This window comes from Pteropus alecto, unplaced genomic scaffold, assembly GCF_000325575.1.
Source record: "Pteropus alecto unplaced genomic scaffold, ASM32557v1 scaffold86, whole genome shotgun sequence".
NCBI lineage: Eukaryota > Metazoa > Chordata > Mammalia > Chiroptera > Pteropodidae > Pteropus > Pteropus alecto.
The window spans coordinates 4821459-4832241 of NW_006442109.1; the positions used below are offsets into that span (position 1 = coordinate 4821459).

At 35.6% G+C, this 10783-nt stretch overlaps 1 long non-coding RNA gene across 3 annotated transcripts in view; it reads right to left on the bottom strand.

Moving 5' to 3' along the window:
• Positions 1–10769, bottom strand: part of LOC107196298 — a 165098-nt gene extending 154329 nt beyond the window's left edge. For all 3 annotated transcript variants that reach the window (XR_003042690.1, XR_003042691.1, XR_001517684.2), the window contains exons 1-3: positions 10678–10769; positions 5370–5471; positions 4467–4594 (exon numbers count right to left, since the gene is read on the bottom strand). This is a non-coding gene — a long non-coding RNA (uncharacterized LOC107196298). The remainder of the gene's footprint in view (positions 1–4466; positions 4595–5369; positions 5472–10677) is intronic.
• Positions 10770–10783: the final 14 nt, after the last annotated feature.

Sequence of the window (10783 nt, forward strand, 5' to 3'; positions counted from 1 at the left end):
AATATTTTATTCTAGTTGTGTGACTAACAATGACCAATTTATCTGTGACAAGAGTCTTCCTCACTGAACAGACTGTCACCACTTCCCCTAAATGCAGGGTGGTTCTAAGTCTTTTAGAGACATTCCTCCTTGGTGTCTGGGTGTGACTTCACAATCTAGCCAAATAAGTTTTAGAGAGTCCAGTAAATTCTTTGGTGAACAATGCTGATTTCATTTTTTTTGCTTCAGTCACAATCATCTTATTGTTGAGGCTCTTGGTCAACTTAAGGAAAAACTGACAGAATTTATTCAAAATGTTTATGCAACGGAGCCTAGTTCTATGGTAACAGAAAGTAAACCACTTAAAGAACAAATTTTTTAGTGGAAGAATCATGATAAGTATGTGACTAAGAAAGGACTCTATTTAAATTATACCTCGTATTTCGCCAATTACTTGGGGAAAAAAATACCTAAAGTATTTTTGAACCAGCTTGTTAATGCTGAAAATTTTTAATTGCTTGTAGGTATAATATTTTGTGAAGCTTACATTTTCTTTTATATTCTCAACACAGTAGAATGCTGTAGGAACTGAAGTTACAGTCAACAAAGTCATCACCAAGTTTCACTTCTCGATCTATAATTTTTATAGAGAATATATTAAATGTCTAATCACTTTAAACAGAATGATAGAAAAGGGTATAAAAATTTTAGACATGATTAAGAGTTTAACAAATAATTGGAAAGACAAGACTAACATACACAACACAATTACGCAGTGATAAACAGCAACCTCACCTAGGAAGACCAGGTGCTGTAGGCGTAAAAAATAAAAAATAAGAAGTTGTAAGCTGACAAGGTCCTTGCAATCTATGAGGCCAACCAAGGGTTGCCTCGCCTAAAATAGATAAATAGATAAATAGATAAATAGATAGATAGATAGATAGATAGATAGATAGATAGATAGATAGATAGATAGATGAATAAATAAATGAATGAAATCAAAGATAAACAGCAACCTATAATCTAGTGCTAGATTGTATAGTAGCCAGAGTTAGTGAGGATGTTAAAACATTGTTTCTGAGGAGGTAAAATGGTAAAATCTTTTTTGTTTCTTTTAGGAAATTGAGAATATCTATTAAATATTCTATCATAATTTTTCTTTTCCAAAATGCGGATATAAAAGCTGGTTGCAAGTTTTACAACCAGGTCTACCTTTTGTTTTTAATTTTTTTCATGAAAAATTTTAAACATATACAAAAACAGGAAAATGCATCTTCATATACACATCACCAACCCATACTAATAGCTTTATTTTCTTGGAATGCTCTTCCTCTAGAGATATTCACAAGGCTCACTTCCTCATATCTCTCAGAATTTAACTCAAACACATGGAAGGGCTTAATAAATAGTCAGTGAATTAATAAATCTCTTGATAAGGAGAGACGTCCATGATATATTACATTTAAAAAAATAGAAAAATTGCAACACAGTTTGGAAAATATACCACTCCGGGTGGAAAAAGTGGTAGTTGTGACAGAGGTAGACACACCCACCAAATCTTCTGCACTCCACACTCCACATTTCCCAGTTTATTGCCAGTTGGGGAGGGATATGGTTACTTGCTATGGCCAATACACTGTAATTGAAAGTGGAGTATATCAATTATGGGCCGAGGCAGTAAAACACTCCACGTGTAATTTTACAGTCTCTTTTCACTGCTGTGATGATTAAGGGGTCACATACTGCAGTTATGACCACAACGAGGTGGGATCTCCAGTACCCTGGGTCCCTGAGTGACTGCATGGAGAAACTGCCCTGCCAATCTGCGTCAAACGTACAGCATTAGCAAGAAATAAAGTTTTGTTGTGTTAAGTCACTGAGATTTTGTTGTTTGTTACTGCAACATAATCTGGCCTATCCTGACTACTACATATACGAAAGCTAGCATTTATTAAGCACTTACTGTATGCTACAAACTATGCTGAATGCTATATATATTCCTATTAAAACCTCGCGAAGTCCTGAAAGCCCTTACTATTACACTGAGATGAGAAAACTGAGGCACTGTGAGGACAAAGAACTTGTCCAAGGCTGCCATCTAAATGGAAAAGCTGGAAATGGAACCTAGGCAGTCTGAAGTAAGATCAACCAAGCTATTAACAGGAGTTATCCCTAAGGGCAGGATTATGGGGATTGATCACTCTTTGTTCTATATTTCTGTAATGTTACAAATTTTTAAATAATCATTCATTACCTTGGCAGTAAGTAATAAACAAATAGGTAAAATATATGTTAGCTGCTTAGGGACTATGAATTCAGAGATAGAAGTCAAGTGGTCACTGGAGCTTGGTGCAATTACGGAATGTCGAAAAATGACTCTCTACCATCTATAGGGATACCTGGTTTTATAGGTGAATTCCAGCAGATGTGGTGAATCATATTATATTTCACAATAACACTAGATTAGTTTCCTGAAGGGAAAATACGCCTATATATTTTAACTTCTGGCAAGAAAGGAGTTAACAAAATGGCCATGCCCATAGCAGGATGAATGTTGTAGTTCTGGGGATGTTGTATAGGTTTTCCAGTACTTAACGGCTTTCCTCAAAAGCAAAGCAATAATAAAGTTCCTTATAAATAAAATGACTTTATTAAATGTATTTTAAAGTGTTGTATTCATATTTAAATAAAATATACATGGCATAATATATAATCACCAAGTATACCTGTAGTTCTTCTGGCTGTGCAGAATCTGAATTCCTATTTTGAGAATTTAACAATGTATAACTCTTAACAGGAGGAAATTGAAAGGCCAAAATACTGGTTGTCTCAGATTCTGGGCAACCATATAGGATGCTTGTCATCTGAGTACAGAGCTGTGATGATAAGTATTCTCGGGTGGCAATCTAATGAAAATATTCCCATAGCATGACCCTGGCTGTGTTCTTGACTGCCTAGACTCTCTTGGTCTCCATCATTTTGTGAGCCTGGCTCTGCAGCCTTCGCGTTGATTCTGTAAACTAACGATCATTCCAGAGTTGGTTTCTTTCACTTGGAAGTAAGAAACTGACTATAAAGCAGTAACTATTGGCAGATATATAATTTGAAGGCACAGTGTCTAGGAGAAAATGAGCCACCTTTGAAGGACTAAACAATAAGACCTACGTCCATAATACGATAATAAATACCACAAAAGGACTTTGTCTAGATTAGAGATATTTTCCCTCCACTACATTTCTCCAAAGTGTGATCTTTTGCTTTCCAGGAATTCCTGTCATATCTGAGTATTTCCTAACTTCACACATAAATCTCTCTATGCTTAACTCACATCTTTCATTTACAATACCACATTTTCAAAAAAGGTGTCATTATATAACATGATCTACTCAACAGTAGAAATGCTTTAAATTTGTGGCCCTAATGTTAGAGAAAACAAATTATTGAACTGTTTTATTATCTTAATTTCAAAAGTCTGTAAAACAAACTATAGCCTTACCTATAAGAAAATTAAAATTACCTGAAAAATTAAAATTTGCCTTATGGAAATGATAATACCCACCTTATTTCACAATATTCATATGAGGATCAAATAATTTATGAACATGTTTAGAGAATTACTGCAAATCTTAAGACATATTGTAAGACGCACCATTAGTTTCTCAGTTTCTAAGAAAGAAATGATGCGACCAACTAAAAATGATAACACATGCTCCCTTATCACTTAGAACTTTTATTTAGTACCTAGTAAAAGAGCCCTTTATACTTTAGTAGACATGGATTGTTATACCTAATTGTTATATACTAAGTGGAAAGTATGAGTGAAATAAATTGGTTAAGGTATTCTTAAAACTTCTCATTGAGTCCAACATTCCTGATTCATTTCTCAACTCAATCACTGACATCCACGTATTACCACATAATACCATTATCTGTGCCATCAAAAATGTTGGTGACATAGCATTTATTATAAGAATCCATAAAATGTTTTCCTGGTTAAAAATGGCAATGTAGGAGGCTCTTGAACTCACCTCCTGCAACAGACACACCAAATCTATAGCTACATAAGGAACAATTCCCTCTGACTGAAATCCAGAAGCTACCTGAGAGATTCCTACACAGTGGCGAATGAGAAAAACCCACATCGAAATGAGTAGGAGAGGCTAAGACACAATCTCATCATAAAGTCCACTGACACATGACTGGGAGAGAACTCACAGTTCCCAGCTTCTCCCTGAGGAGCAAAGGGTATGGACCTCATGGCTGGCATCACAACCTTTAAGACTTCCATCTGAGAGACAGGCCCCCAAAACATTTAGCTTTGAAAGCCAACAGAGCTTGCATCTATGAGATCCACAAGGCTATAGTGAAATAAAAGACAGTTCTTAAAGGGCTCACGGGAATTCACTACGGCTAACCCTCGCAAGGCCCAGTGCATAGGTAGCAGAATGAAAGGCATCCAGTCTGTCTGTGAGAGGCTATTTGCTTACCTTAAATGCTTCAGCTTGAGGAGACTGTTTAGATGTCTGGCATAATGATTTTTGCATCTGCCACCCAGAGAATGCACTTTGACTGCCTGGCTCTGCTCAACAGGGGTTATTTTGCAGGTCCCACAGGTCTGTAACAAATAATAGAGAAATAATTCTCATTTCTTAAATTTAAATTTTAATTTTTCAGTTAGAGTTGATATTCAACATTATTTTATATTAGTTTCAGGTGTACAGCATAGTGGTTAGACATTTATGTAATTTACAAAGTGATCCCCTGATAAATCTAGTACCCATCTGACACCATACGTAGTTATTCCAATATTATTGACTATACTCCCTATGCTCTACTTTACATCCCTGTCATTATTTTGAAACTACCAATTTGAACTTCTTAATCCCTTCACCTTTTTCACCCAGCTGCCAAACTGGCAATCACCATTTTGTTCTCTGTATCTATGAGTCTGTTTTCATTTTGTTTGTTCATTTATTTTCTTCCTTACATTCCACATATAAGTGAAATCATATAGTATTTGTCTTTCTCTATCTGACTTGTTTCACTTAGCATAAAACCCTCTAGGTCCATCAATGTTGCTGCAAATGGTAGGATTTCATTTTTTTATGGCTGAGTAATATTCCATTGTATATATGTACCAGAACTTCTTTATTCAGTTGTCTACTGATAGGCACTTAGGTTGCTTCCATATATTGGCTATTGTAAATAGCGCTACAATGAACACAGTGGTGTATATATCTTGAGAAATAATTCTTAAACATCTATCCCTCCAGGGCACAGCACAGAGACAGTAGACTGAAACATCCAGTCTTTCTGTGAAAGGGGCTATTAGTTTATCTGAATAACTGCGGCCCGAGGGGCAGGCTAATTTAATACATCTAGAAACCTACTTCGATCCTCTCCAGAGACTGCTCTAAAGACTGGGTAGGCTGGGAGGCATCATCTTTGCGCTCTATCCAGCTGCAAATCACCGGTGTCTCCAAGAAAGAAGCCTGTGGACAACAGCAAAAGAAGAAATGGTTCTTAACTGGCTACCCGCACCCAGGGCTTAGTACAGAGGGAGCAGACAGAAATGCCCACCTCAAAGTCTTCCTCTGAAAGAGGTATATTTGCATACTTTAAAAGATGCTACCTGAGGCTTTGACTTCCAATCAACCTGTATCTAGGTGCTGACTGAAATCTTCCTCTTCAGGACACTGACAGGTCTTGGTATACCCTCAACTACTGGGAGCAACTAAGAACAAAGACGGCTGCTAGGACAATCACAAAGGTTTGAGAGACAACTAAAAACTAGGGGAGAGTTGAACTGTAAGTTTCATCTTCTACCCGAGACTATTCCTTCAAGACTGAGAGAGGTGGCTATTTTATCTAATAATAGATACCAATACAGAGAATCAATGAAAATGAAGAAGCAAAGGAATATGTCCAAATGAAAGGACAAGATAAAACCTCAGAAAAAGAACTTAATAAAACAAATAAGTATTTACCTGATAAATGGTTTAAAAGGATGGTCATAAAAATGCTCACTGAGGTCAGGAGAACAATTCATGAGCAAAGTGAGAATTTCAACAAAGAGAAAGAAAATATAAGTACCAAAAATAAATCACAGCTAAAGAATTCAATAACAACTTAAAAATTTAGAAAGAGGGCTCAACATTATACCAGATAAAGCAGAAGAGAGGGCAGTGGAATTCATCCAATCAGAGGAGCAAAAAGAAAAAAGAATCAAAAAGAGTGAAGCTAGCTTATGGGACTTATAGGACAACATCAAGCACACTGACGTTCATATAGTAGGAATCCTATAAGAATAAGAACGAGAGAAAGAGGGCATAAAATTTATTTAAAGAAATAATGGCTGAAAATTTCCCTAATCTAGGAAAGAAACAGACATTCAAATCTAGGAATCCCAGAAAGTTCCAAATAAGATGAACCCAAAGAGACTTACATCAAGACACACCATAATTAAATTATCGGAAGCTAAAGACAAGGAGAGAATCTTAAAAGTAGCAAGAGGAAAAACAACTTGTTATATACAAACGAACTGCTCCATAAGACTAACAGCAGATTTTTCAGCAAAAACTTTGCAGGCCAGAGGGAGTGGCATATTATAGTCAAGGTGCTAAAAGGGGGGCGGGGGAGGGGAGGGCGGGGAAGGAGAACCTTGCCAACCAAGAGTACTCTACCCAGCAAAGTTGTCCTGAATTGAAGGAGAGAGAGTTTTCCAGACAAGCAAAAGATGAAAGCATTCAGCACCACTAGACAGGCCTTATGAGAAATGTTAGAGAGACTTCTTTAAGCTGCTAATTAGTTACAGGAAAACATATGAAAGTACAAATCTCATAGATAAAGATAAATATAGAGTTAAATTCAGAATAATCTAATGTAATAGTGTGGTTAATCACTTATAGATCTAGTTATGTGGGTTAAAAGACAAAATTACTAAGGGATTGTAAGCTGACAAGGTCCTTGCAATATGTGAGGTCAACCAAGGGTTGCCTCATCCAAAAAAAGTAAAAAATAAAAAATACATAAAAGACAAAATTACTAAAAATAATTATAACTATAAAAATTTGTTAATGGATGCACAAGATATAAATTGTGACCTAAAAAACATAAAATGTTGGTGGAGAAGAGTAAAAATGTAGAGTTTTAGAATGCTTTAAAACTTAATTAGCAACTTAAAAGTTATAAATATGGAATGTTTTATGTAAGTACATATCTACCAATAATTACTTTAACTGTAAATGGACTACATTCTCCAATCAGAAGACACAGGGTGGCTCAATGGATAATAAAACATAACCCATCTACATGCTGCCTACAAGATACTCATTCTGGATACAGGACACATACAGACAAAACTGTAAGAAGAGAGAAGAAGGTCATTAAATAATTATAAATGGGACATTCCAACAAGAGGATATAATATTTGTAAATATTTATGTACCCAACATAGGAGCATCTAAATAAATAAAGCAAATATTAATAGATGTAAAGAGTAAACAAACCGTAATACAATAATAGTAAGGGACTTTTATACCTCACTTTGATCAATGGATAGATAATCCATACAGAAAGTCAATAAACACTGGACTTAAACAAAAAGTTGACCAAACTGACTTAGCGCACATTTACAAATCATTCTTTCCGAAAGCCAAATACACATTCTTCTCAAGCACACATGGAACATGCTCTAGGATAGATCATATATTGGGCTACAAAACAAGTCTAGGTAAATTTAAGAAGATCAAAATTATATGAAGCATTTTTTTGGACCACAATGGTATGAAACTAAAAATCAATTACGAAAAGAAAACCGAAAAATTCACAAATATATGAAGATTAAGTAATATGCTACTGAACGACCAATGGGGTCAAAAGAAGAAACCAAAAGAGAAACCAAGTATCTTGAGACAAATGAAAATGAAAATACAATATATCCAAAATATGGGATGCAGCAAAAGCAGTTCTAAGAAGGATGTCCATAGTGATAAATGGGAACATTAAGAATTGAGATCTCAAATAACATAAGGAGTTAGAATAGAAGAACAAACTAAATCTAAAGTTAGTTGAAGGAAGGAAACAAAGATTGAAGTGGAAGTAAATGAAAGAGAGACTAAAAAGACAATAGAAAAGATAAACAAAATTGATAATCCTTTAGCTAAGATTCATCAAGGAAAAAAAAGGATTCAAATAAATAAAAACGGAAATGAAAGGAAACATTACAACTGATACCACAGAAATACAAAGAATCATAAGTGACTATTATGAACAATTATGTACCAACAAATTGGACAGCCTAGGAGAAATGGATACAGTCCTAGAAACGTACAACCTCAGACTGAAGAATCATGAATAGAAAATCTGAACAGACTGACTGAATCAGTAAGATTGAATCAATAATCAAAAAGCTCCCAATATCCAAAATATATAAAGAACTCATATAACTCAATAGCCAAAAAAAAAAAAAAACCCAAAAAAACAAACAAAAAAAACCCTAATCTGATTAAAAAATGGGCAGAGGATCGGAATAAACATTTTTCTAAAGAAGACATACAGATGGACAACAGGTATATGAAAAGATGCTCAATATCACTACTTATCAGGTAAATGTAAACCAAAACCACAAGGAGATACCACATCACATCTGTGAGGATGGCTATTACCAAAAAGACAAAAAAGTAACAAATGCTGTCAGGGATGTGCAGAAAATGGAACCCTGGTGAGAATGTAAAATGTATTACTGGTGAGAATGTAAATTGGTGCAGCCACTACAGAAAATAATATAGAGGTTCCTCAAAATATTAAAAATAGAACTACCATATCATCCAGCAATCCCACTTCTGGGTATTTATCTGAAGGAAACGAAATAACTATCTAGAAAAGATATCTGCACCCTCATGTTCATTGCAGCATTATTTATAATAATTGAGATATGGAAATGACAAAGTGTCAATCAATAGATGAATGGATAAAGAAGATATGAGATATAAATACACACATACATATACGATCTCACTTATATATGGAATCTTAAAAACTAAACCAAAAAACTCTCATAGATACAGAAAACTGATTGGAGATGGCAAGAAGTAGGGATGATGGGCGAGTAAAATGGATGAAGGTGGTCAAAAGGTACAACCTTCTAGTTAATAAGATAAATATGTCCTGAGGATGTAATATACGACATGGTGACTATAGTTAATAATACGGTATTGTACATTTGAAAGTTGCTAAGAGTAGATCTTAAAATTCTCACAATAGAAAAACAAATTGGTAACTATATGTGGTGATGAATGTTAACTAAACAATGCGGTAATCAGTCTGCAATACATACATTGAATTATTATGTTGTACTAAAACTAATCCAATGTTACATGTCAATTATATCTCAATTTTAAAAATTCCATCAAAATAAGTAAAAATCATTAGAGGATATACCAATGATTCTATAAAGAAGTTGAGATTGTCATGAGGCAAGTAAACCAACAGGCAAAGAAGGGGGCCACTGTACTAGCTGGAGTGACTGAATTTGACTATTAAGGAGAAATCGGGTTCCTATGGCACAAAGTGGGTAAGAAGGACAATGTCTGGAGTGCAGATTTTTTTGAGGTACCTTTTAGAACTCCTGTGTTCTGTAATAAATTTTATAATTGTTTTGCTCTTGATTAAATTTAAAAATTTACAGGATTCTGTTGCTCAGGAGAAACTAACTGCAAACATAGGGCTAGAAGTCTGACAAGAAAACAAGGGTATATATTTCTTAAGAATAGTGATGTTTATTTTTATGTCATATATTCTTTTGCATGTATGAGTAAAAACTAGGATGAATACAAAGATGTGGATGCCATCAGCTGCACTGATGTTTTAAGCTGTGAAAACGCATGACTCAGTAAAAGAGTTAACTGAAATTTAAATCTCATAAGCAAAAATATAATTTCTGACACACCATATGGTGTTATAATACTGTTTGAACAGTATTATTTAAGAATAAAATGCTTTGCAAATTCAGCAAGTTGAAATTTATGCTACAAGGGGAATTACTAGCTATGTTACTTTGGTAAATTACTTAACATCTCTGAACCTGTTTCCTAATCAGTAAAATGGGTACACGTGCTACTTAGGTGAACCAATTTGGAAATGGGAGCTCAGAATACTAAGTCATTTTTCTCCTCCTTACCCAGGATTTCTCAATTTCAGCAGCACCGACATTTCAAACCAGGTAATTATTTGTTGTGGGGCGCTGTCCCGAGTTCTGTAAAACATTTAGCCATATACTGGTCTCTACCTATATCCTCTATCATCTAGAGAAATGCCAAACACCTCTCGACTGGACATGAGGTTGAAAAGGCTTCAGACGTTACCAGTTGGTTCCTGGGAGGCAAAATCGCCGCAGCTGCGAACCATTGTCCTAACTTCACGGTCATCCAAAAAGATTTGAGAGCGAAATAAAACAATAGCCTCGAAAGAGAATGCAGCCTCTTGGAGGCTGAATTTGTGACTCAGAAAACTGGAGATAAGGAGCGTCAGCTGCCAGTGCATAGCCAAAGTCCTAATTAATGGATTATTAAGAAATTGACTATTAAGAAGGCAAGAGGCTGAACCTCTGGTCTCTGAGACTCAGAGGTCCACACCAGTCACCACTTAATAGGGCTTAGGGGACTCCTAAGTAGAATTGTTTCCACCGAACCAACATACCGACGTAGTGCGGAAAGCTGTAAGGAGCGAGGGCAGGACTCCGGCTCCCGGCCGCTGCGGGGTGAGGCTCCCAGGACGTCCTCGTCCCCGCCCCGGGCGCTTACAG